At 40.1% G+C, this 26436-nt stretch overlaps 1 protein-coding gene across 7 annotated transcripts in view; it reads right to left on the bottom strand.

Annotated features, from left to right (window-relative positions):
- The window catches only part of LOC140724788 (transmembrane protein 200A-like), a 28666-nt gene extending 3866 nt beyond the window's left edge, over positions 1–24800 (bottom strand). For 2 of the 7 annotated variants that reach the window (XM_073039411.1, XM_073039429.1), the window contains exons 1-2: positions 24237–24795; positions 9129–9361 (exon numbers count right to left, since the gene is read on the bottom strand). The gene's annotated coding sequence lies outside the window, so the exon portion shown is untranslated. Of the gene's footprint in view, positions 1–9128; positions 9362–11640; positions 11673–24236 lie in introns of those variants that run through there. The other 5 variants (XM_073039393.1, XM_073039403.1, XM_073039420.1 and 2 more) reach the window with 3 other exon arrangements.
- Between the last annotated feature and the right edge of the window lie 1636 nt (positions 24801–26436).

Genomic DNA, 26436 nt, shown 5'->3' with positions numbered 1-26436 from the left:
TTGAAAGGTGTAGGATCTGATGCTGTTTCTTTTAATGTGTATTTTAAGGCAAAAATATAAGGAAGCAATGGTAGAATTGAATTGAATTGACTTTATTTCTTATATCCTTCACATACACGAGTAAAGCTCTTTATGTTACATCTCCATCTAATTGTGCAATCATTGTAATTTATAATAAATTGAACAGTCAGTGTACACTCAAATCAGCATGAGTTCATCAGTCTGATGGCCCAGTGGAAGAAGCTGTCCCAGAGCCTGTTGGTCCTGGCTTGTATGCTGTGGTACCGCTTCCTGGATGGTAGTAGCTGAATAGATCCTGGTTGGTGTGTCTTCAGACCCCAATGATCCTACGTGCCCTTTTTACACTCCTGTCCTTGTAAATAGAACATAGAATAGTACAGCACAGTATAGGCCCTTCGGCCCACAATGTTGTGCCCACCCTTAAACCCTGCCTCTTATATATCCCCCCCCCCCACCTTAAATTCCTCCATATACCTGTCTAGTAGTCTCTTAAAATTTCACTAGTGTATCTGCCTCCACCACTGACGCAGGCAGTGCATTCCACGCACCAACCACTCTCTGAGTGAAAAACCTTCCTCTAATATCCCCCTTGAACTTCCCACCCCTTACTTTAAAGCCATGTCCACTTGTATTGAGCAGTGGTGCCCTGGGGAAGAGGCACTGGCTGTCCACTCTATTTATTTCTCTTAATATCTTGTATACCTCTATCATGTCTCCTCTCAGCCTCCTTCTCTCCAAAGAGTAAAGCCCTAGCTTCGTTAATCTCTGATCATAATGCATACTCTCTAAACCAGGCAACATCCCGGTTAAATCTCCTCTGTACCCTTTCCAATACTTCCACATCCTTCCCATAGTGAGGTCACCAGAACTGGATATAGTACTCCAAGTGTGGTCTAACCAGAGTTTTATAGAGCTGCATCATTACCTCATGACTCTTAAACTCCATCCTTCGACTTATGAAAGCTAACACCCCATAAGCTTTCTTAACTACCCTATCTACCTGTGAGGCAACTTTTAGGGATCTGTGCACATGTACCTCTAGACCCCTCTGCTCCTCCACACTACCAAGTATGCTGCCATTTACTTTGTACTCTGCCTTGGAGTTTGTCCTTCCAAAGTGTACCACCTCTCACTTCTCCGGGTTGAACTCCATCTGCCACTTCTGCATCCTATCAATGTCTCTCTGCAATCTTCAACAATCCTCTACACTATCCACACCACCACCAACCTTTGTGTCATCTGCAAACTTGCCAACCCACCCTTCTACCCCCACATCCAGGTCATTAATATAAATCACGAAAAGTAGGGGTCCCAGAACCAATCCTTGTGGGACACCACTAGTCACAACCCTCCAATCCAAATGTACTCCCTCCACCACGACCCTGTTTTCTGCAGGCAAGCCAATTCTGAATCCACCTGGCCGAACTTCCCTGGATCCCATGCCTTCTGACTTTCTGAATAAGCCTGTATGGAACCTTATCAAATGCCTTACTAAAATCCATGTAGATCACATCCACTGCATTACTCTCATCTATATGCCTGGTCACCTCCTCAAAGAACTCTAACAGGCTTGTTAGCCACGAGCTGCCCTTCACAAAGCCATGCTGACTGTCCCTGATCAGACCAGGATTCTCTAATTGCCCATAGATCATATTTCTAGGAATCTTTTCCAACAGCTTTCCCACCAGAGACACAAGGCTCACTGGTCTATAATTACCCAGCTAATCCCTACTACCTTTTTTGAACAAGGGGACAACATTCACCTCCCTCCAATCCTCTGGTACCATTCCCATGGACAACGAGGACATAAAGATCCTAGCCAGAGGCTCAGCAATCTCTTCCCTCGCCTCGTGGAGCAGCCTGGGGAATATTCCGTCAGGCCCCGGAGACTTATCCGTCCTAATGTACTTTAACAACTCCAACACCTTTTCTACCTTAATATCAACATGCTCCAGTCCATCAACCTCACTCAAATTGTCCTCACCATCATCAAGTTCCCAATGTCCTGAATCATGGGAAGTTCACAACTACAGATCCGCTGGGCTGTCCGCACCACTCTCTGCAGAGTCCTGCAGTTAAGGGAGGTACAGTTCCCATACCAGGCAGTGATGCAGCCAGTCAGGATGCTCTCAATTGTGCACCTGTAGAAAGTTCTTAGGATTCGGGGGGCCCATACCAAACTTCCTCAACCATCTGAGGTGAAAAAGGTGCTGTTGTGCCTTTTTCACCACACAGCTGGTATGTACAGACCACAAGAGGTCCTCGGTGATGTGGATGCCGAGGAACTTGAAGCGTTTACCCTCTCAAGCCCAGATTCATTGATGTCAATAGGGGTTAGCCTGTCTTCATTCCTCCTGTAATCCACAACCAGCTCCTTTGTTTTTGCGACATTGCGGGAGAGTTTGTTTCCTTGACACCACTGTGTCAGAGATGACTTCTTCCCTGTAGGCCACCTCGTTATTATTTGAGATAAGGCCAATCAATGTAGTGTCGCTGGCGAAGCTGTAGGTGGAGATACAGTCATGAGTATACAGGGAGTAAAGGAGGGAACTCAGTACGCGGCCTTGAGGGGCTCCTGTATTGAGAGTTAGAGGGTTGGAGGTGAGAGAGCTCACTCTTACAACCTGCTGGCTATCTGACAGGTAGTCAAGGATCCAGCTGCACAAGGCAGGGTCAAGGCCGAGGTCTCTGAGCTTCTTGTCGAGCCTGGTTAGTTCTATTGAAATAATTTATGGCACCTGAAAGAAATGTTTTAGTTATGTGCTTGGTGCTGTTTTCGTTATCCATTTTTACTTTTTCCAAAATAGAAAACATAAATGAAAGGAACTTAAAAGTTGGTGGCAAGGACAATAATGAAATCATTGTACTAAACATGAAAGAGAATGCATAGCAACTGAGAGCATAATAAATAATTGCAATTATTTCAAAAGCAAGGTTATTGTCCCAATGTCCCAGAAAGGACAGACAAGGATAATGCAACACAGGATAAACTTAGATATAAACTGTCTATCTAACTGTGATCACAATTCTATTTCCTTTACCATAGCACTGGAGAGAGATAGGAACAGACAAGTTAGGAGAGCATTTAATTGGAATAAAGGGAAATTATGAGGCTATCACGCAAGAACTCGGAAGAATAAATTGGGAACAGATGTTCGCAGGGAAATGTATGGAAGAAATGTGGCAAACGTTCAGGGGATATTTGCTTGGCGTTCTGCATAGGTACATTCCAATGAGACAGGGAAAGGATGGTAGGGTACAGGAACCGTGGTTTACAACAGCTTTGGTACATCTAGTCAAGAAGAAAAAAGCTTACGAAAGGTTCAAAAAACTAGGTAATGATAGAGATCTAGAACATTATATGGCTAGCAGGAAGGAACTTAAGAAAGAAAATAGGGAGCCAGAAAGGGCCATGAGAAGGCCTTGGCGAGCAGGATTAAGGAAAACCCCACGGCATTGTACAAGTATGTGAAAAGCAAGAGGATAAGATGTGAGAGAATAGAACCAATCAAGTGTGACAGTGGAAAAGTGTGTATGGAACTGGAGGAGATAGTAGAGGTACTTAATGAGTACTTTGCTTCAGTATTCACTACGGAAAAGGACCTTGATGATTGTAGGGATGACTGAAAAGCTTGAGCATGTTAAGAGCATTAAGAAAGAGGATGTGCTGGAGCTTTTGGAAAATATCAAGTTGGATAAGTCACCGGGACTGGATGAGATGTACCCCAGACTACTCTGGGAGGTGAGGGAGGAGATTGCTGAGCTTCTGGCAATGATCCTTGCATCATCAATTGGGATGGGAGAGGTTCCAGAGGATTGGAAGGTCGCGGATGTTGTTCCATTATTCAATAAAGGGAGTAGCGATAGCCCAGGAAATTATAGACCAGTGAGTCTTACTTCAGTGGTTGGTAAATTGATACAGAAGATCTGAGAGGCAAGATTTATGAACATTTGGAGAGGCATAATATGATTAGGAATAGTCAGCATGGCTTTGTCAAAGGCCTTACAAGCCTGATTGAATTTTTTGAGGATGTGTTTAAACACATTGATGAAGGTAGAGCAGTAAATAGACAATAGACAGTAAGTGCAGGAGTAGGCCATTTGGCCCTTCTAGCCAGCACCACCATTCACTGTGATCATGGCTAATCATACACAATCAGTAGATGAAGTATATATATGGATTTCAGCAAGGCATTTGCATGGTACCCCATGCAAGGCTTATTGAGAAAGTAAGGAGGCATGGGATCCAAGGGAACATTGTTTTGTGGATCCATAACTGGTTTGCCCACAGAAGGCAAGGTGTGGTTGTGGACGGGTCATATTCTGCATGGAGGTCGGTGACTGGTGGTGTGCCTCAGGGATCTGTTCTGGGACCCCTTAACTCTTCGTGATTTTTATAAATGACCTGGATGAAGAAGTGGAGGAATGGGTTAGTAAATTTGCTGATGACACAAAGGTTGGAGGTGTTTTGAGTAGTGTGGAGGTTTGTCATAGGTTAAAGCAGGACATTGATAGGATACAAAACTGGGCTGAGAAGTGGTAGATGAAGTTCAATCCAGATAAATGTAAAGTGGTTCATTCTGGTAGGTGAAAGGTGATGACAGAAGATAGTATTAATGGTAAGACTCTTGGCAGTGTGGAGGATCAGAGGGATCTTGGGGTCTGAATCCAGAGGACACTCAAAGCTGCTGCGTAGCTCGACTCTGTGGTTAAGAAAGCATATGGTGCATTGGCCTTCATCAATTGTGGGATTGAGTTTGGCAGTAGAGAGGTAATGCTGCAGCTATGTAGGACCATGGTCAGACCCCACTTGGAGTACTGTGCTCAGTTCTGGTCACCTCACTACAGGAAGGATGTTGAAACCATAGAAAGGGTGCAGACAAGATTTACAAGGATGTTGCCTGGATTGGGGAGCATGCTTTTCGAGAATAGGTTGAGTGAACTCGCCCTTTTTTCCTTGGGAGTGACAGAGGATGAGAGGTGACCTGATAGAGGTGTATATGATGATGTAGAGGCATTGATCATGTGGCTTTTCCCCAGGTCTGAAGTGGCTATGAGAGGGCACATTTTTAAGGTGCATGGGAGTAGATACAGAGGAGATGTCAGGGGTAAGTTTTTTTTTAAAAAGCGCAGAGTGGTGAGTGCGTGGAATGGGCTGCCAGCGACAGTGGTGGAGGTGGATACGATAGGGATTTAAGAGACTCCTGGATAGGTACATGGAGCTTCAGAAAAATAGAGAACTATTGGTAACCCCAAGTAATTTCTAAGGTAAGGACATGTTTGGCACAGCTTTGTGGGCTGAAGGGCCTGTATTGTGCTGTAGGTTCAGAAGATAAAAACCACATCATGCCTATATAAAAAAAAAGAACCCATTAAAAAAAGTAAAAGAATAAAATAACCCATAAAAAACTGTCGAACACTCAGTGTGCAATGAAAAAACATATCCAAATTGTAACTGCAAGCAAACAGCTTTTCTGAATTGAAGTCCGCAAAGACAGTCCCATAGTTCAGTGCAGAGCCAAGTAAACGTCATGGAGCACCATACAAACCAGCCTGCACCTTACCTCAGGTCCTGATACCCTGATGTTCACAATATGGCCTAGCGCTTAAATCTCTGCCTGAACAACAAGCTCTGCTGCTTGGATATGCTGGTCCTCACTGCCTTGATTTGTCGTGTAAACCTCCATCTGAACACTATACTCAGTCTCATCGAGACTGCTCTGGGGCCTGTCCCCATGGCTTCAATTCGGCCTGTACTCAACCTTTCATACTCTTCCATGATCTCAGCAATGGGCCTACTGCCTTTCCACAGTTCTGCCACATCAAACTGCCTCCAAGTCCAAAGGGAAATTACAGACTCTTACTTGCAATGATCCTTTGCCAGAAGTTGCTGAGGTTTACCAGTGCCATCTTAACTGAAACTTAGTGCAATTCCAAATTATTCATAATAAATAATTAGTGAAAATCTGCTTACTATCTAGTGTATTAACTTACTGATAACAGTAAAATACTTTTCCTTCCAGTTGTGCAATAAAGATCTATTCCTTATTTCAAACATATACATTAAAATTAAGTGCAGTATAGATGTAATTAGTATCTATAAATTTTTAGAGTTACAGACAAAAAATATTCAAACCTTTAAAACATATTCACATACAAAAAGGTACTGTACAGCATATATTAGTTCCATTTTATGTACCATCTTTTGCATTGTTGTCTATGTAGTATTTGTAGTATTTCTGAACATTATCTAATCAAAAATCAGTCTCTTGATTTGTCTAACTTTTATTTTTATTGTTTTACTAACTTACCTCCAGGTAGTTGTGAAGCTACCTGGACTATACCTCTTCCCACCCTGTTACTTGTAAAAATGCCATCCCCTTCTCTCAATTCCTTTGTTTCCACTGTATCTTTTCAATCCAGAATGTAAGAGATGTCCTCCTCCTTCAAAGAAAGGGGCTTCCTTTCCTCCACCATCAACACTGCCCTCAACATTGCATCTCTTCCATTTTGTGCACATTTGCCCTCACCCTATCCTCCCGCCACCCCACCAGAGATAGGGTTCCTCTTGTACTCACATACCACCCTACCAGCTTCCATGTCCAGCACATAGTTATCCATAACTTTGCCATCTCCAACAGGATCCCACCATCAAGCACATCTCTCTCCCCCACATTTTCTGCTTTCCACAGGTATAGATCCTTATATGACTTCCTTGTCCATTCGCCCCTCCCCCACTGATCTCCTCCCTGGCATTTATCCTTGCAAACAGAACAAGTGCTACACCTGCCTCTACACCTCTTCCCTCATTCCCATTCAGGACCAGAAACAGTCCTTACAGGTGAGCCAATGCTTCACCTGTGAGTCTGCTGGGATCATCCACTGCATCTGATGCTCCTGGTGTGGCCTCCTGTATATTGGTGAGACCTGATGTAGATTGGGACATTGCTTCACTGAGCACCTACGGTCCGACTGCCAGAAAAAGTGGGATCTTCCAGAAGTTACCTATTTTAATTCCACTTCCTATTCCCATTCCAACATGTCAGTTCATCGCCTCCTCTACTGTTGCAATGAGGCCACACTCAGAGTGGAGAAGCAACACCTTATATTCCATCTGAGTAGCCTCCAACCCGATGGCGTGAACATCAAATTTTTGAAATTCTGGTAATGCCACCCCCTACCATCTTCACCATCCCCATTCCCTTTTCCCTCTCTCACCTTGTCTCCTTACCTGCCGATCACCTCCCTCTGGTGCTCCTCTCCTTTTACTTTCTTCCATGGCCTTCTGTCTTCTCCTATCAAACTGCCCTTTCTCTAGCCCTTTATCTCTTTCACCAATCGACTTCACAGCTCTTTACTTCACCCCTCCCCACCCCCTTCTGAATTTCAACCCACCTTGTGTTCCTTTCTCTCCTCCCCACCCCCCCAACCTTCTAACTCTGACTCCTCAGTCCTGATAAAGGGTCTTGGCTCGAAACGTCGACTACACTCTTTTCCAGTAGTTGCTACCTAGCCTGCTGAATTCCTGTGTTGTTGTGAACTATTTTGCAATTTTACATCAATTGAGGCACTAAAATCTTACATACTGATTTTTGGTGAAATAAATTGCTAATCTGCCTGATTGTTATCAAAATTGGTGCGAGGAAACTATGGATCTCTGTCTGAAGGACCTAGGTCAAATTTGAACGGCAGGGCCTGCCTGTTGCAAAGTTGAATACATCTCTATACATCCCTCTCTGAGGTTCTCTCTTAAATCTGGTAGGCGAGCTGCAGGGTATCAAAGAAACTTTCCAGTGTAGTTTGTATGAATAAAATTTCAAGAACTGGAGTATTTACACATTCTTTCAAAATGAAACTTGGTACACTGCCAGTATTAATGAGATACAGTAAGTCTACTCTTCTCATTTTGAGATACTGGTGCTTCCTTAGCATCAGAGATAGGATAACTTAAGCCAATCAGATTTCAATTGTAACTCGTCATGACCTTTATTTGAAATGACAAACCAAGTGATCTCCCTGAAAGAGACAATCCTAGCAGACAGAATGGTGAGGAAGGCATACATTGCTTGTCTTCATTGGCAAGGGCACTGAATATAAAATGTTGGGAAATCATGATGGAGCTGTAATAAATTTTGGCTATGCCTTCCAGTTCTGGTTGCTGTATTACTGGAAAGACATGGCATCTTTGGAGAGAGTGAACAAGAGGTTCACCATCTTTCCTGGCTCTGCCTGGATTAGAGAATATGAGTTCTAAAGCGAGAAGATAATCTTGGATTATTTTCTCTGCAGTGTTGGAGGCTGAGGGGGACCTGATAAGATTAATAACCTTATTACAGGTATAGTTAAGATAGAATTGTGAAATACTAGAAGTCTGGCTGACTAGTAGGAGGAGGCAAAGAGTGGGAATAAAGGGGCCTTTTCTGGTTGGTTCCCAGTGACTAATGTTGCTCTGCAAAGGACGATATTGAGGCCACTTATTTTCACATTATTTTGTATATCAATGACTTGGATGACGGAATCGATGGATTTGTGGCCAGGTTTGTGTACGATATAAAGATAGGTGAGGGCCACTTGGTGTTGAGGAAGCAGGAAGTCTGCAGAAGGAATCAGACAGATCAGGAGAATGAGCAAAGAAGTGGCAGATGGAATACGGTGTCAGGAAGTGTATGGTGATGCACTTTGGTAGAAGGAATAACAGCATAGACTATTCTCTGAATGAGAGAAATCCAGAAATCGGAGGTGCAAAGAGACTTGGGAGTCCTTGTGTAGGATTCCCTAAAGGTTAAGGAAGGCAAATGTAATGTCAGCGTTCATTTTGAGAGGACGAAAATATAAAAGCAATGATGTAATGTTGAGGCATTGGTCAGACTGCACTTGGAGCACTGTGAGCAGTTTTCAAGCAAAGTTCAAAGCACATTCATTCTCAAAGTACATATACAGTACACCACCTTGAGTTTCATTTCCCAACAGACAGCCACGAAACAAAGAAACCCAAAAGAACCCATTTAAAAAAAAACGTCAAACACCTAACATGCAGAGAAAAGACAGTCCGTCCTCAGACCCTTAGCTCAGCGCAGAGCATCAAGCTGAACCAGCCCGTCCCTCACCTCGGACCCCGGCACCCTGACCTTTTCACTCTGGCCCAGCGCACAAGTCGTTTTCCAAGCATCATGTTCAGTCACTTCTATATGATCTGGGGCCTGCAGTGCACCGCCTCGACTTCACCTATACCTGACCTTTCCGCTTTGGCCCAGTGCTTAAATTACTTGAAGCTTGGGTCTTCCTTGCGCCTGGCAACAGGCATGCTGTCTCGCCTCAGTTCTGCCACATCAAATTGTCTCTAAGTACAAAGGAAAGTTACAGGCTATTGTTTGCGATGATCATTTCCCATAGAAAGAATGATTAACAAAGTATTTAGTTCTTTTCCTTGTTTCATCGGCCACTAGCCAGAAGTTGCTGAGATTCACCAGCACCATCTTATACTGGATAAAACCGTTTTGAGTCTCTTATCTGAGAAAGGAAAGGCTGGCACTGGAGAGCGTCCAGAGGAGGCTCATGAGAATGATTCTGGGAAAGAAAGGGTTAACATATGAGGAGCTTTTGATGGCTCTGGGCCTGTACTCACTGGAGTTTAGAAGAATGAGAGAGGATCTCATTGAATGCTGCTGAATATTGAAAGGCCTGTAGGATGTTTTCTATAATGGGGGAGTCTAGGAGCAGAGCGCACAGCCTCAGGCTAGGAGGACATCCCTTTAGCAGAGATGAGGAGAAACTTCTTTAGCTAGAAGGTGGTGAATCTGTGGAATTTATTGCCATTAATGGCTGTGGAGGCCAGGTCATTAGGTATACTTACGAGGATTTGGAGAGGTTCTTGATTAGTAAACATGTCAAAGGTTTTAGGGGTGCAGGGGAGGAATGGGTTTGGAGGAATGGTGGAGAAGACTTGATGGGCCAAATGACCGAATTCTGCTTCTGTCTTTTATAGCATAGATTTAAGGTGAGAGGGGGGAAAAGTTTAAAGATTTGCAAAGCTTTTACATAGACAGTAATAGATTCCTGGAACGTATTGCCATAGGGGTTTGGAGCAGTGGGGTTGTGATGGTGGAAGTAAGGTTTAAGAGACATTTAGCCATGTACATATGCAAATGCAGGAAAAGGATATATCATGTGCAGGCAGATGGGATTAGTTTATTTTTACATCATGGTCAGCACAGACATTGTGGGCAGAAGGGCTTGTTCCTGTACCGTTCTTCCATTTTTCAAAAAAAAACAAAGCACCTACGGAAGACCGTTAAATAGAAAATAATCTTATTTCATGAAGTACAATTACAAAATGTGACAAGTGACAACTTAAATGAACATTCAGAAATATTTCACATTTCAGTTACATTTTGGATTTATTTAAAAAGCTTTGTTTAAATGTATTCCCTCAAGTTATCACAGAAATTTTAGAATTAAAAATTAATGATCAATAATTTAGTGTTTTTGGAGATGTAATTTGCATATTATATGACAAGTACAATTTCCCTCCTATCTTCTAATCCCAATCCCTAGTCACAATTTAGGTTAACACTATTACTCCTCTTGGATAACCTCTGTAATGTTCATATGGGTAGTTCCCATGGAAACTCTTCATCTCATAAAAGCTACGCATTCCATTTGCTTTGTCCTGTAATCTGTCTGAGAGTATGAAACAAAAAAAAGTGTTGGGAAAAGTTTATTCAAATATTACCACAATATACCCATACCCAGTGTCAAATGTCTAGGCTAATGTTCAGCAGGGAAGTGGATATGCCAGCCTCATCTTCTTCAAAGTCATGTGAATCAGTGATAACATCCTCACAGGACCCAGGAACTGGCAATATGCTTTGATGCCACATCCACTGTTGAATCTGTATTACTAATTCAGAATATAATTTAAATAAAATGATGTATGGAAGCTATCCTCTTCAGCATTACGATGTGCATATTGAGCTAAATGTGCACAAGACTGGATACTTAAGATTCAATAAAGATAAAATGTAACAATTTAATAAAAAAGATGATCCAGATTTTAAAAAGATAACTAAGAACAAACTATGATATGTTAATTACTGTTTAAAAAAAACATATTTGAATTTTAAAGATTACAAAATGAGGTTCCCTAAGCAGCTACCTGAAATTCAAAACATCACCCTCCACTCAGACTTTTCTTCAATATATCTTAAGCACTGGCAGGCTTTGTGTTGAATTACTGAAATATTTTTGTAAATTAAAGAATGTGTACCTCAAGGTCTACAACAACAATGTCTACGTCTGCAGTCTTCTTCTAGCTTGTTTTTCTTAAACAGCTGTTTGTTCCTCTTACAGACTCAAATTTATATTCCCACTCGCCTCAGTGAGATCTCCTGGAAATTTGCAGTTCATTTTTGCTGTACTCCACTTGCTCTGACTGCCTCCAGTCTGCTTGCTACTGCAGAGACGTTACTTCCTCAATCAATTTTGCTCCCCCCCCCCCCCCCCCATGAGACCATGGCTAACGGGGACAAACCACCCTCCTGTGTCCAAATTATTTTTGTCAAAAATAAGCTACCGGAGAAATTATTAAAATCACAAATACAGCAACAAAAAAATCATTACCTAGTTTACATGGGTTTATTAGATTCTTCCAGCTGTAATGCATTACAAAAATAATTAGTTAGTGATCTGGCAAATATAACTATTCAATTTTTAAACCATCAACATATTTAATCTCTAGAATTGTTTCTTTTTTTTTACCCTTTTCTTTAGTGACTACTGTTATTACTATTTCTGTGGCTATTTTCCTGGAGCCCAATTGCTGTTATTCTGCATTTTCTCTCTCTCTCATTAACCCCTCTGATATATTTATGATAGCTATGGAAACTTTGTTTTTCTCTAGCGTAATTATCCAAAATCTCTATAGGTTCCTTGTTCTTTATTTGACAAGATTAAAATCATTGATTTTACCAACAGTATTTCCACAGAACCGAGCTACTTTATAGGGAACTGTTTTCACCTAAAATTACATACAACTGATGACATACCACATGTTATTAGTGTTCATTTTCAAAGAACATTTACAGTGTAGTAGTCTCCACTGATTAATTTGGCACCATTAGATAACTGATAACTGCATTCCGAGTAAATTGTCAATGCTAGCTGCATGACGCAAGTTTACAATTAACTGTCTTTAGAATTCATCTTGGAAATCTCAACAACAATGAAAACCACAATTCATTACCAAAAGATTAGTATTTTTTTTTGAGTTGAGGCTTAAACATTCTGGTCAGTTTTATGTGACTGATGAGAAACACAACATACATAAAGAAAGTTAAGGCAGACAACTGCCCATTATAGGGTGGGCAGCATGATTATTACAGCAAAATTTAATTTGAAAGATGAAGGTAGCAGGTTAAAGTGAGATTAGGAAAGGGGTAGAAAATTTATTAGAAGATAGCCCTGCCAAAACAATGCTGGGAAAACTAGAACATACAAAAGGTTGAAACTCGAAGATGGAAGTCAGCAATTTTTTCATGATGCAGCAGTGCAACATTTTCATGTGCCTTGATATCTCACCACAAGGGAACACGTTCTGCATAAAACAAATCTTAAATGAAAAGTTCATTTCATGGTTGCATTCATTTCTTTGCATCCCATGTATAAATTTACTCCATAGATTATTGAATTCCTATTTTATGCCTACGATTTTACTAACTGATTCATTGCATCCAAGGCAGAGTTAGAAAATGTGCTACTTTTCCCCATTTGAGGAGCAGGCTTTCCAATATAGACATCTTTAAATTAAGAGAGTTATAGTAAGCATATTATGCTATATTTTTCAGAAGAAAAAAACTCATGTGATGTTTTAAATTAGTATATAATTAAAAAAATATACCCTCACTTAATTATTAACAATCAGAAAAAATGGTCATCAATATAATTAAAGCAATAAGCAGTAACACTTTGGAAAAACAATTTACTGAACAGCTTTAAATAAATGCAGTGTTATCTACACTAATGTATATTTAAAAAAGTGACCATATGATTTTTCCATTCAACACCAGGAAGTGTCAAACAAAGTGCACAATTCAAGTAACTAAAGCATATTATATAGAACATAAACACTTACAACCAAAATGTGATATTCCATATATATATCATTCTCTAAAAACACAAAGCAATGCTGATAGAAATAAGAGACATCAGTGCTAAAGTGTGGGTAACAAAGTGGGCCATTGGAGGCAAGACAGAGATTGTAGGCATATATGTGGCCCTTGACTATCAAAGTATGTATGTAATATGCAACCTGAAAGAGAAGTTGAAGCTTAATGGTATACCGTACATACTTACAAAATTCAAAGTAAATTTATCAAAGTACATATATGTCACAGTATACAACAATGGGGTTCTTTTATTTGTGGGCATACTCAATAAATCCATAATAGAATAACCATCATAGAATCAATGAAAGACCGCACCAAACTAGGTGTTCAACCATTGTGCAAATTGAAAAAGAAAAATAATCATAAGCAATAAATAACACAAGATGAAGAGTATTTGAAAGTGAGTCCATAGGTTGTGGGAACATTTCAGTGATGGGGAAAGTGAAGCTGAGGGGTAGTAACTGTTCCTGAACCTGGTGGTGTGAGGCCTGTGGCTTCTGTACTTCTTCCATACTGAGAAAATAGCATAACCCAGTTGGTGGGAGTCACTGATGATGGATGCTGCTTTCCTGCAATAACACTCCGTGTAGATGAGCTCAATGGTGGGGAGGTGGCAACATCCACTACTTTTTGTATGAATTTCCATTCAAGGGCATTGGGGTTTTCATACCAAGCTTTGATACAGCCAGTCCACCACACAGCTTCACAAGTTTGTTAAAGTATTAGGTACCATGCTGAATTTTTGCAAAGTCCTAAGAAAGTAGAGGTACTGCTGTGCTTTCCTTGTAATTGCACTTACATGCTAGGCTCAGGACAGGTTCTCTGAAATGATAACAGAGGAATTTAAAATGCTGATCCTCACCACCTCTAATCCTCTGATGAGAACTGGCTCATGGACCTCTCTGGTTTTCTCCTCCTGAAATTAATAATCAGCTCCATGGTCTTGTTCACGTTACGTAAGAGATTACTGTTGCAGCACTACTCAACCAGATTTTCAATCTTCCTCCTTTCTGCTGATTTACACCACCTTTGATTCAGCCAATGACAGTGATGTTATCAGCAAACTTGAAAATGGCATTAGAGCTGTGCTAAGCTAAAGTGTAAAGTGAGTAAAGCAGGGGCCTAAGCACTCAGCCTTACGGTGCATCTGTGCTGATGGAGACTGTGGAGATGTTGTTGTTAATTAGAACTGACTGGGGTCTATAAGAGAGGAAATCGAGGGTCCAATTGCACAAAGAGGTATTGAGGCTAAGATCTTGAAGCTTATTGATTAGTCAAAAGCATCTGACAGCATTGAATGCTAAGCTGTAGATGATAAAGAACATCCTGTTGTATGCATCATTGCTGTCCAGATGTTCCAGAGTTGAGTGAAGAGCCATTGAGATGGCATCTGCCGTGGACTTGTTGCATCCGTAGGCAAATTGGAGTGGGTCCAAGTTGTTTCTCAGGCAGGAGTTGATATGTTTTATCACTAACCTCTCAAAAAAACTTCATCACTGTGGATGTACTGCTACTTGAGGATAGCAAACTTTGAATAGCAATCGGCAGAAACTGATCGTGTAAATGCAGAGATACACATTGCTGGTGACTAGTAGTGGTTATCAACTTCAAAGGTTCATTTTATTGTACAAGTATTTATGTATAACACAACTTTGATATTTGTTTACTCCAGATAGTTATTGAATACAGAAAGACGATGGGTGTTCATGAAAGAAAAGACATTAACTTCACTCCCCAACTCCCCCCTGGCATGAAAAAGACACAAAACTCACAGATCCCAAAATACACCCCTCACCAGCAGCAAAAGACAATCACAAAATCAATAATCTTCTACATATAACAATCCCTGACCCACCTCACTCAGTAGGACCAAACCCCCAACACCCTCCACAAAAAATTAACAGATCACCCATGTGCCACTCGGCCACGGGAAAGAAAACACCAAAAATCTTAAAGAAACCAATATAAGGTACAGTCCAATAATCAGATATATCTCAAAATATGGGAATGTCTTTTCACTGCCTCTGAGGAAAGCAGCTGAATGAACTCAGACCTGCTGTAAAGAGTGACCGCCTAATTGGGTCCTAATGCTGATCAGGGCCAAGTGTTGCCCACCCAGGGCCAAATGCACCGATCCAGCTGCTGACCATCTCGCACGTAGCCATCGCTGACACCCTTTGCATTCACCTCAATGCTTCAGCCTTCCTCGCCACTTCGAGATGGAGCCATTCACAACCCTGTGCCTCATTTCTGGTCTTTCCCACAAGTCAGCATGTGTTCTTGGACCTTTTCCTGGCCCCCCATCTCTGATCTCCACAAGACAGCTCTCTGGACACAGCACAGCACTAGATTCTTCTGCTGGGACTTCAGGAGGACTCACACCTCTTGCCCTCCCCCCCACTTTACATCTACAGCACAGCAGTGGAAACTGCAAACAGTTTCAAAATCCTGGAAGTGCGCATCACACACAACCTCTCATAGTCCCAGAACACATCCTACACAGTCAAGAAAGTTCACCAGTGCCTCTACTATCTGATGAGGCTGAAGAGAGATTGATTTTGCACATCGACACTCACGTCATTCTACAGATGCACTGTCGAGAGCATCCTGATAGCCGCATCATTGCTTTGTACAAAAACTACACTGCAGTGGACTTGAATGCTCTACAACGGGTAGTCAAAATTGCCCAATGCATCACCAGCCCCTGCCTTCCCACCATCAAGGGCATATATACAGAGGGGTGCCAGAAAAAGCCCAGTAACATCAGGAAAGATCCCACCCACTGTGCTGATGGACTGTTTGTCCCACTCCCATCAGGGATGAGCTACATAACATCCACAACAGGACTCTAGACTCAAAGACAGTTACTTACCCAAGCAGCAAAGCTTATCAATACCTCCACCCTCTAACTCCACCACTATTTTACTATTTCTCATCAGTAGGCTTCTGTACAAGCTAGTCTCACTTTATGGACACAATGTATAAAAGCTATCTTATGTATTTATATTTATTGCATTTTTATTATTGTGTTCTTTATCTTGAGTTTTTTTTTGCATTGCATCAGATCCGGAATAACAATTATTTTGTTCTCCTTGTGTACTGGAAATTACATTAAACAACCTGGTATCTTGAAAGTGTGTAGAGATTGATGACAAAGGAATAGGGCACAACACTGATAGAAGCAACAAGCCTTCATAAGCACTAATCAACTGGTGAATGAGCTGAATTCCATTATCAATTTTTCTTAATCATATTCTAGATGCATAGAAAAATACAAAAAGTTTATCCTTGTTTTGAACCAGAATTAAAGCTGCTTGGGAACTGCTGAAATGCTGACAAAGCTGGACCTTAAAAAGCAGCAAACTTGAATCATTATAAACAATGAAAGTTTGACAAATTCTCGAGATTGTATATTTTTACCAGCAGCAGATATACAGTGTTCAGCAGTTAGCCAGTGTTGAAGCTTAAGTGATAGATGGCCTAATAATCCTCCGTTTCACATACAATCCCCATCCTATGGTCTGAAATCATTTATAACATGTGCAAATATAGCTAGCAAGCTGTTGTGTATGTGGCCTGGTTACACAACAATGCTATTAATAAAAATGCTGGAGACAGAAGCTAAGTTTCATGGTTCTTTACTGGCGGAATCCAAACTCAACACACATGTACAGATCAATACGCGCCTAAAAGTGCATTCAATGACATGTTACTAAAACATAAAGTAGTCCCTTATTATACTGTAGGCTAGACGGTACACAAGCATTTCTTATTTTTTCCATTAGAACTGCAACTTATTAGTTATGGTAGAAGAGTGAAATAATGAGGAAGAAGATGCTTAAATTTGAAATCTATAACCATGCAAAGTTTCTTTCTCTGCATGTAATTTTGTTATCCACATGAAATCTACTTTCTGAAAACTGCAGCCTATCTTGTGGTGCAGGGATCTATAACTACGTGCATCAACCAATAACCTTTAATTGTCCAAAAGTTGTGTGCTCCTTCCATTTCTTACAAAACAGCTGCATTCCAAGAACAAAGTCATCTCTTTTTCTAACTGAGTATTGATTTATAAAACAGTGACCAGGAAACCACAAGTTGTTTTAAGCATCTCCAACTATAGACTAGCCTGAAGTTCCTGGCCATGGTCACCATAACAGCTATTGGCAATGCAATACTTTTCCTATCTTACAGTTCTGGATGCAGATGCCATGTGGACATTCTTTCTTAAGTTCAGCACTTTTCTGTGCCAGGGTTCAAGTTGGCAATTTCTCCCCGAACTCTTTGGAAGGCATGGCTTCCTCTTTCCACTGTTCTTGAAGCTTAGTTATCTTTGTATGTCCTCCACTCATCTGCCTGGTTCGGCTGTATCCCAAGAGCTACTATTGCTCCTATATGGCAATATCTGGTATTCTGAAGCCTTCTAGCCAGAATCGTGTTTCTTAGGCCATGAAGCACTCTCAAGATCCAAGTAGATATTAAGAACTAGAAATTACCCAATCATCATACCATCATACTGCCGTGTAAGTGGTTGAGAATCGACTAATAACACAGGTGGAAGTGTGGTGGGATGGTGGGGAGTAATGTGGAAAACAAACAATCCTGAACTCATATTAAGGGAAGGTGATAGTTGGAATGTTGCCTTCCAAAGCACGGAGTGACCATTCCCCGCTGAACATCGACGGCTCCTCGGTAGAGATCGTTAAGAGCACTAAATTTCTTGGTGTTCACCTGGCGGAGAATCTCACCTGGTCCCTCAACACCAGCTCCATAGCAAAGAAAGCCCAGCAGCGTCTCTACTTTCTGTGAAGGCTGAGGAAAGTCCATCTTCCACCCCCCCCCCCCCCCCCCATCCTCATCATATTCTACAGGGGTTGTATTGAGAGCATTCTGAGCAGATGCATCACTGCCTGGTTCGGAAATTGCACCATCTTGGATCGCAAGACCCTGCAGCAGATAGTGAGGTCAGCTGAGAAGATCATTGGGGTCTCTCTTCCCGCCATTACGGACATTTACACTACACGCTGCATCCACAAAGCAAACAGCATTATGAAGGACCCCATGCACCCCTCATACAACCTCTTCTCCCTCCTGCCGTCTGGGAAAAGGCACTGAAGCATTCGGGCTCTCACGACCAGACAATGCAACAGTTTCTTCCACCAAGCTATCAGACTTCTCAATACTCGGCGCCTGGCTTGACACCTTGCCCTATTATCCTTATTATTATTTATTGTAATACCTGCACTCTATTGTGCACTTTATGCAGTCCTGGGTAGGTCTGTAGTCTAGTGTAGTTGTTGTGTTTTTTTTCTGTGTTTTTTTTTATGTAGTTCAGTCTAGTTTTTGTAATGTGTCATGTAACACCATGGTCCTGAAAAACATTGTTTCATTTTTACTATGTACTGTACCAGCAGTTATGGTCAAAATGACAATAAAAGTGACTTGACTTGACAAAGTGACTCTATTGGTGAAAGTTGCCGTTGGATTGTCTCATGAAATACATCTGGTAGGCAAAAGCAGTGCACATGCTAACATGTTTACTAAAACAACCTCCAGTAAGACTGAACTATAAACACGTGAATGTGCACATTGAATGAACGTCCACAACAAATTTGTCACCTACAATGCATAAAATACAAGGATCCAAGATTTTCAGTACCTATTGAAATATATAAAATTCAGGATGTAATATTGTCAAATGAACAATGTTCTGAATCAATTATAGTTTCATGATTCAAGAATGAAAATTTCCTTGTATATTATGATTGTATAAGACATTTTTGTTTTCATTGTTCCTCTCAAACCACTGAGTTATATTGTAGCCAGTAGGTACCAGCATTTCAAAGCTCTAACATCCTATGCCACTCAATGATGTAGCCTTGTGTCCTTGATTGCATATGTGCCTATAATGGAAGAGGTTTTGGTTCCAAATCTTGCTGGGTTTTTTTGGTGTGCACACTAAAATTTATCATGATAGTGTAGAATCTGGTACCTCCATTAAGCTTCAAACACCAAATATGGTTTTTTAATAGTTCTGTCAATGATTATATCCCATTAAGAGTTTGATAATTGGTATGTCACCCAAGTCTAACAAACTTATGCAGATGTACCGTGGAGAGCCTTCTGACTAGCTGCATCACTGTCTGGTATGGAAGGTGACAATGTATAAGATCAAGGCTTCTGATGGTTGTAGACTCAGCCAATTCCATCATGAGCACAGGTCTCCCCACCATCAAGGTCATCTTCCAAAGGCGGCATCCATCATTAAGGAATTTCACCATCCGGGACATGCCTTCTTTTATAATCATCAGTGAGGTGGTAAGGAGCCTGAAGACCCATACTCAATGTGTTAGGAACATCTTTTTCCCAATGTGCCACTGATTTCTGAACAGTCCATGAACACTACCTCGCAAATACTCTTTTTGAACTATTTATGTATGTTTATTGTAACTTATAGCAATTTGTTATGCCTGCAATGCACTACACCCTAAAACAACAAATTTTACAACTTATGTCAATGACAATAAACCTGTTTCTGACTTCTAGGCAGTCCCTATGGGATTTAGTAAACCTCCATTCCAGGGAAGAGGGTGCTTGAGGAAGCAGATAGAGTTTTGTTATTTGGTAGGTAAATATATTTTCCATCCTTTTGTTGCCTTATGATTGAAATAGCATGCATCAAGGCCAAAGTTTCAGCTAAGTTCTTCAAAGTGCACCATTCAGTGGTCCCCCTCTCCCTCTCATCCAAGGAGATTCCCATCCAAGGATGCTTTGGGTATGTGGTAAGAGAGAAGGAGAAACTAAAGGGAGGAGGGCATAGAGAGTGAAGGGGGCTGCACAGCAATCCTAAGAGTAGCTTCACTATATCTTATTATCTCCCTCCAAAGAGTTTCTGTATCGTATCGGACTTCCTGAACTTAGAAGATCCATCTGTTGTACTAGATCTATCATTTGTTAACAGAACCATTAAAATATTACAGTTAAATATTTGCCACTTATTAAAGATTCTGCTTTATTATATTGAATAGTATGAACATGATTCATAAATGATTCAGTGGATCAATTCAGGACCTTACATATCATTCAGATTATGCCTGTTCTGTACCATATGTTCTTTCAAAATTGATTTAGTTATAGATTGTACAAGTAATATCAAAAAGATAGCATACAAAATAGCATGAAGTGTAACATTGTCAATGAGCACAAGAGCAAGAGCTACTAAGCAGAGAAATCAATAACAGTGTATGTGACACACATAAAGTAGTTGTTACCTTAGTGTGATTTGAAGTCCTGATTTCAACAAAATTCTGCCCTTAGGATTGTCTTATAACATCGTTTTTAGAATTGTTAAGTTCAATTAAAGTTAGAAACAAATTAACAAAGGAAAATTGAAACTTTTCAAACTAAGGTGCAAACTACATGAACTTGCTATTTAGGGAATCACTACAAACAAGTACATGTACTGACATCCATTACTTGATTTTGGCAAGTATATTTGTGATGCACAGCAAAACAAACAGCATTTGTCTAGTGCTTTCAACATACTAAATCATCACAAGAATGTTAGCAAACAACATCTGACACCAAACTACATGAAATGAAATAGGAAATAGATTAGAGCACTTAATCCCATGAGCCATTATATGAGGTCATGGGTTATGTATGATCCAATGCTAGATGGCTGCCTTAGCCTTAGTTAGCTAATGCATCTCAAAGTTTTAAATTAAAAGCTTATCTGGCATCAGTTGCCAAATGTAAGAGAGTTCCAAACTTCTACCCCCTTGGCGTTTTAAAATTTCTGCTAACTTCACTCTTTTCTTATCTAGGTATAGACTCCCCAATAGGCTAAAGCATTTTCTTCATCTCTCTTTTTCAGGTTGCCAATCTCTTACAATTTTGATTTAAAAATTCTCAGTCTTCTGAACTGAAAGGAGCACAACCCCAGTTAATGAAGCCCCTTCTTGAAATTTAAACTTTGGATTTGAGGCTTTAACATGAAAGGGTTTGAGCAGATTTGCAGCTGCAGATTTATAATTAACATTTTGATATTTTTTAAACAATTAAAGAACAATTCCAAAAAATCCCATTGATAGTAAAATAATTTGTGTCTGCACTTTCAGATACCATTTACACATAATTCTGTTATTAGCATTGTTAATAATCTGCTATTGTTACTACAAAAGTACAATACATTAAAGAATCAGAAATCATAGTGCATAGGAGAGAGAAGGAATGGCACAGATACATTTTCCTATCTTCTCATTTGCGTTATTCTCTTTTTATTGATAGCTCTTGAACTGTTATATGAGCCTGATTTTAATGTCAAAATTAAGAAAAAACACACGATATGAATTGAGATTGTAAAATTATAAACAAAATGTCAAATATACTTCATTTGAAAGCCAATGAAAATGCATTCTCACAAATAAAATACAGAATCTTACAAACATCCTGAAATCTCCATTGCGTTTAAAAACACACGAAAAAATCAGTATCTTATTTTTGACTAATCAGAAGCATTTGACACTTAAAATTAGTGAAACGGATCTAATGATCTCCGTTCAATTCTCAACACAAAGGAGGCTGAATGTTTACATCCTTTGCCAGTGATCTACAGCATGACAATATGCCCTGGCTAAAATAGCTGACAACATCCTTTTTCAGAAAAAAAGGCAATAACCAGTTTCTGCTTATATCCCGCAGCATTGGTTTAAAACTCCACTGCAAAAGTGACTTCTGTGTCTCTCAAGATTAATATTGGAATCTAGGTGGACTCTTCCCTTTCCCCCAACATGGAATTCAAAAAAGTTATCTAACGTTACCATTTCCTTGGGAGGAAAAAAAGTACTCTTAAAATAAGTTTCATGAAAGAATAAAACATAAACTGCTTCTTTCATCATAGATACTGCTTGACCTGTAGAGTATTTCCAACATCAACTTTTATTTCACATATTCTGCATTTAGATTACTTTTTCTTTGTCAAGAAAAAGGTGTTCACTTTTCTTTTATGAAAACAACAAAAACTTTCAACTCTATCATAAATCATTGACTATACTACATTTTAATGCAAAGTGCAGAATCTCCCAATGGGATTAGTCTGCTCTGTTGTGATAATTACTACCAAATAAATTACAAAATATGTAAATTAGTACATTAGTATAAAAAAGACTAAAGAACAAAACAACTATGGTTTCACCCTTCTCTAATTATTTTAAAATACATATGCAAATTATTTTGTTAGCGTTGTTAGCAAAGTAAGATTCTAGTCTTGAAAATGCCGCATCTTACAACGTAACAGGCTCAAAATAATAGTGCATATCTGCCTTATGAAAATGTAGTTGACAGATGTTTTTCAGTATGTACTGAACAAAATGCACATATAATACCTCATCTAAGTCATACAACTGTGTTGTTGAAGTAATTATTAGAACTATATAAACAATTTTCTCCCTAAACGATTTGAAAATAATTTAAGTTCCAAATTACCTATTTCAGAGATCATTTGAAATAATTACAGAAAATTGCAAAGTAGTATTTGATTGCCTATGTATGTAGCTTAACACAATCTTAAAATGGATAATGTATACATTCACATTTTTAGAATGCTTTGTAAAAGTTTGCTTTTATTGTCTATATAGTTTTAATTATTACATCAGTTAAAAATGGAAAGGCTTGCTCTCTGTAGAGATTAGAACCAGTGTTTGATTTATGACTGAAACAGAGCAGTTGAAAAAACCTTTTCAGATGGTAAGAAAACAAGGCTTAAATACTTACCTTAGCATTTAAAGGAAAATGGAAGTTTCATGGTTGCTTTTATGGTTATTTCTAAATTTGTTTTAATGAAGAAGATAATTAACATTTATGTAAACTGTATTTAAAAGGAGAATTAGCTGTTATGTTAATATTTGCAAAAGATGATGGGAGCACAGATGTAAACAAAAATGGGTAAACAAAAGACACTTGCAAGAAATGCATTCATTTTTTTGTAATGTGCTATAACTTTAAGTTTCCCTTGTTTTTCATGCTCCCAAGCATCAGCAATTTTATCAATTCAAAAGGCTAGTTCAAAAGATAATTATTTTATTAAAAACTGAATTAGGTAACCAGATGTGCTCTCTACCAGGAGCCGGTAGTACTTCACCTAACTTTCTGTATATCTACCTTAGAAGCTGTCCATATGTACACAACCAGCAAAACGAAAATTAGTTGAGGATTTTTTTTATTTCTCCCCCTTAAAAAAGTTATTAAGTCAAGATGGATGGTGGAATTTGATAGTAATCACCATCATGCTCTGCAAGGATCAATATTTGTTTCTAACTAAATTGCAGTGACATTTTCCCCCTCGTATTTGAATATTAATGTATGCATTTTTAGGTAGGGACAACTACCAATTATAGTTAGATATGGTATACAATTCACAGTGTAGATAACTTCGAGAACAAGAACACCACAGATAGAAAAATAATGTTCTTTTATTAGCAATATTTGAACTGCATTGAGAATATTGTCATTAATGTTACAGCTTATGGTTTTGACATGAAATAATTTATTCGCACAAGTTACTTGAATATAAAAATATACACCTTAAATTGAAATAATCCGTTTGTGTTTTAAACTTTTACACAATGCTGTGATGCTAGACGGATTGTTTCAAACCATTGATATAAACATTGTTATGATACATGAACAATTTGTTTCTTTGATAGCAAGGAGCTGTTATTTACGCAAGGTCAACGCAACTTCGATGTTTTTCTATAACATTATCTAAGGGGCAATGATAACTGTTGGTATTTATTTTCTACAAATTACTTATCAGAGTTGTGGACGTAGGTTTTATGTATGTTTATATCGTTTATGTTTAAAATCTTTTTATAGTTGAAAGGCATCACTGGGGACATCAGCCTTAATGCGTTGTTTAACTTGTTTTAGTCCTTCATTTAAAAGCGCATGGACACAGAAAGAACTTTAAAAGGGTGGAATTTATACAATCAAATTTACTGCGTATTACTGCAGTAAGTAATTTCTGAAGAAGAAAGACTTGAAGTTACTCACTTTATAGTGAAGTACTCCGGCGTGGCGATGAGCACTAAGAAGCCCAATTTCAATGATCACTTTTAACGTCAAAGCAAATTGTTCAGCGGTCGCCTCCCCAGCAACGATGATACTACATTAAGATCCAGAGAACAAATGATTTGAATAAGGGGAAATAAAGCATCATCATTACCCAAGGCTGCTGCCGACAGAGTGGCTCTTCAAAATGGAGGGCGCAGCAAGCTGGCCTTTGCTCGGGGGTCTCCGGGCTCCGCTTTCCGGGGAGCCCCGTTAGGGGAGCACGCTGCCGCATGCGCTCCCTCCGCCGGCTTTGGCCAAACCCAGCCACCCGTCTCGACTCAGGCGAGGCTCGGACCAGACGAAGCACCTCCACATCGTGCCGCGGTCGAAAGCCGGGTCAATGAGAGCATGGTTTATGTAACTCGTTCATTATCCTGACCGAAGCGCCCAATGAAGCCCCGTGTTTATAGGAGGGCCGCCCGGCAGCGACTGCCCAGACTCCGCCGTTGCTAGGAGACAGAGTGGGCTCCCTCCTCACCGCTGCAGGGTGGCGGCATTGCCCGAAACTCTGCCCTCCTCCGACGGCGAGTTCCACCCCCCCCCCCTCCCCTCCCCGCTCCCAGCTCCCAGTTTGCCCCCCGACGTTCGGGAAGCTGAGGTTTATCTGTCCCCCCACCGCCTGGTCTCGTATTTTATCTTTTACAATGGGTGCATACGCCACACATCATATAAAGACGACGAGTTAGAACAGTTGCAGGAAAAGGGTCCCATCGTTTTGCAGTAATTTTATGAAGAAAAAAATAAACACCTGAGTTTGTTAGATATCACCACGCTGTCACCCAGCGTTTTAAACTCTCAAATAACAAACTACTTTGGTGTAATTACATTGTTTTCTTGGTACAAAGGGAGAGATGTTGTTAAGCATCTCCCTGCCTAACTAATCCACTTTGTCATCAAGATATAACCACGTTTAGACTCATGTCTATTTTTGTAATGAGTCACATACTCACCCTTGGATTTTTATGAAGACCAACTCCGTGGATAGGGGTTACCACGAGATTTGTATTTGTTTCTTCGCCATGCTGGATACGGGAATATGCTCAGCTCATAACCTTTTTTACTGCGTTAAAAAACCCCACTAATTCAGCAAAGTAAAAGGCACCCGAATACATTAAATCATTTTCTTATCTGTTTATTCCATTGATGACATCGGCAAATTTTAAAACTTTTTTTCTCTTTAACCATTGCATATGGTTCCCAGCGGATTTGTCACTTTATCCAAATCTCTTGCTGTCAAATCATTGTGAGTCATCTTCATAATGTGTTCAAGTGTCTTTGTGTATATAAACTGAATAACAAGGTCATTTAGGAACTGAGCTTTGAAGCATCTTTTAAGATATGTAAGAGTTTATTAGTGTTTTATTGTTTTGCTCTAATGTTGAAAAATACCAGAATTTATTTTGTTTTTGTCAAATCTATTTATTTGTTTGTTGAGATACAGCATGGAATAGGCCTTTCCTGCCCTTCAATTAACCTACCAACTGTTATGTCTTTGGACTGTAGGAGGAAATAGGAGCACCAAGAGGACCCTCCCCCCCTCCCCTCCCCTCCCCTCCCCTCCCCTCCCCTCCCCTCCCCTCCCCTCCCCTCCCCGCACAGTCATGGGGAGAACATACAAACTTATAGACAGTGGGAAGAATTTTTGCATTTATTTTGTATACAATGTATTTCAGTGCTGATTCTCAATATTCCTGGATTTCAGAGCTTTAAAAGGGATGGGAGGGGGGAGGGGGAGGAGGGGTGGCATTACTGGTCAGGGATACTATTACAGCTACAGAAAGGGTGGATAATGTAGCAGGATCCTCTTTTGAGTCAGTATGGGTGGAAGTCAGGAACAGGAAGGGAGCAGTGACTCTACTGGGGGGTATTCTATAGGCCCCCTGGTAGCAGCAGAGATACCGAGGAGCAGATTGGGAGGCAGATTTTGCAAAAGGTGCAAAAATAACAGGGTTGTTATCATGGGTGACTTTAACTTCCCTAATATTGATTGGCACTTGATTTGTTCCAAGGGTTTAGATGGGGCAGAGTTTGTTAAGTATGTCCAGCATGGATTCCTGTCACAGTATGTTGACAGGACAACTAGGGGGAATGCCATACTAGATCTAGTATTAGGTTAAGAACTGGGTCAGGTCACAGATCT

The sequence above is a fragment of the Hemitrygon akajei genome, chromosome 1, assembly GCF_048418815.1.
Source record: "Hemitrygon akajei chromosome 1, sHemAka1.3, whole genome shotgun sequence".
NCBI classification, from domain to species: domain Eukaryota; kingdom Metazoa; phylum Chordata; class Chondrichthyes; order Myliobatiformes; family Dasyatidae; genus Hemitrygon; species Hemitrygon akajei.
This window is presented reverse-complemented; position numbering and strand designations above follow the sequence as displayed.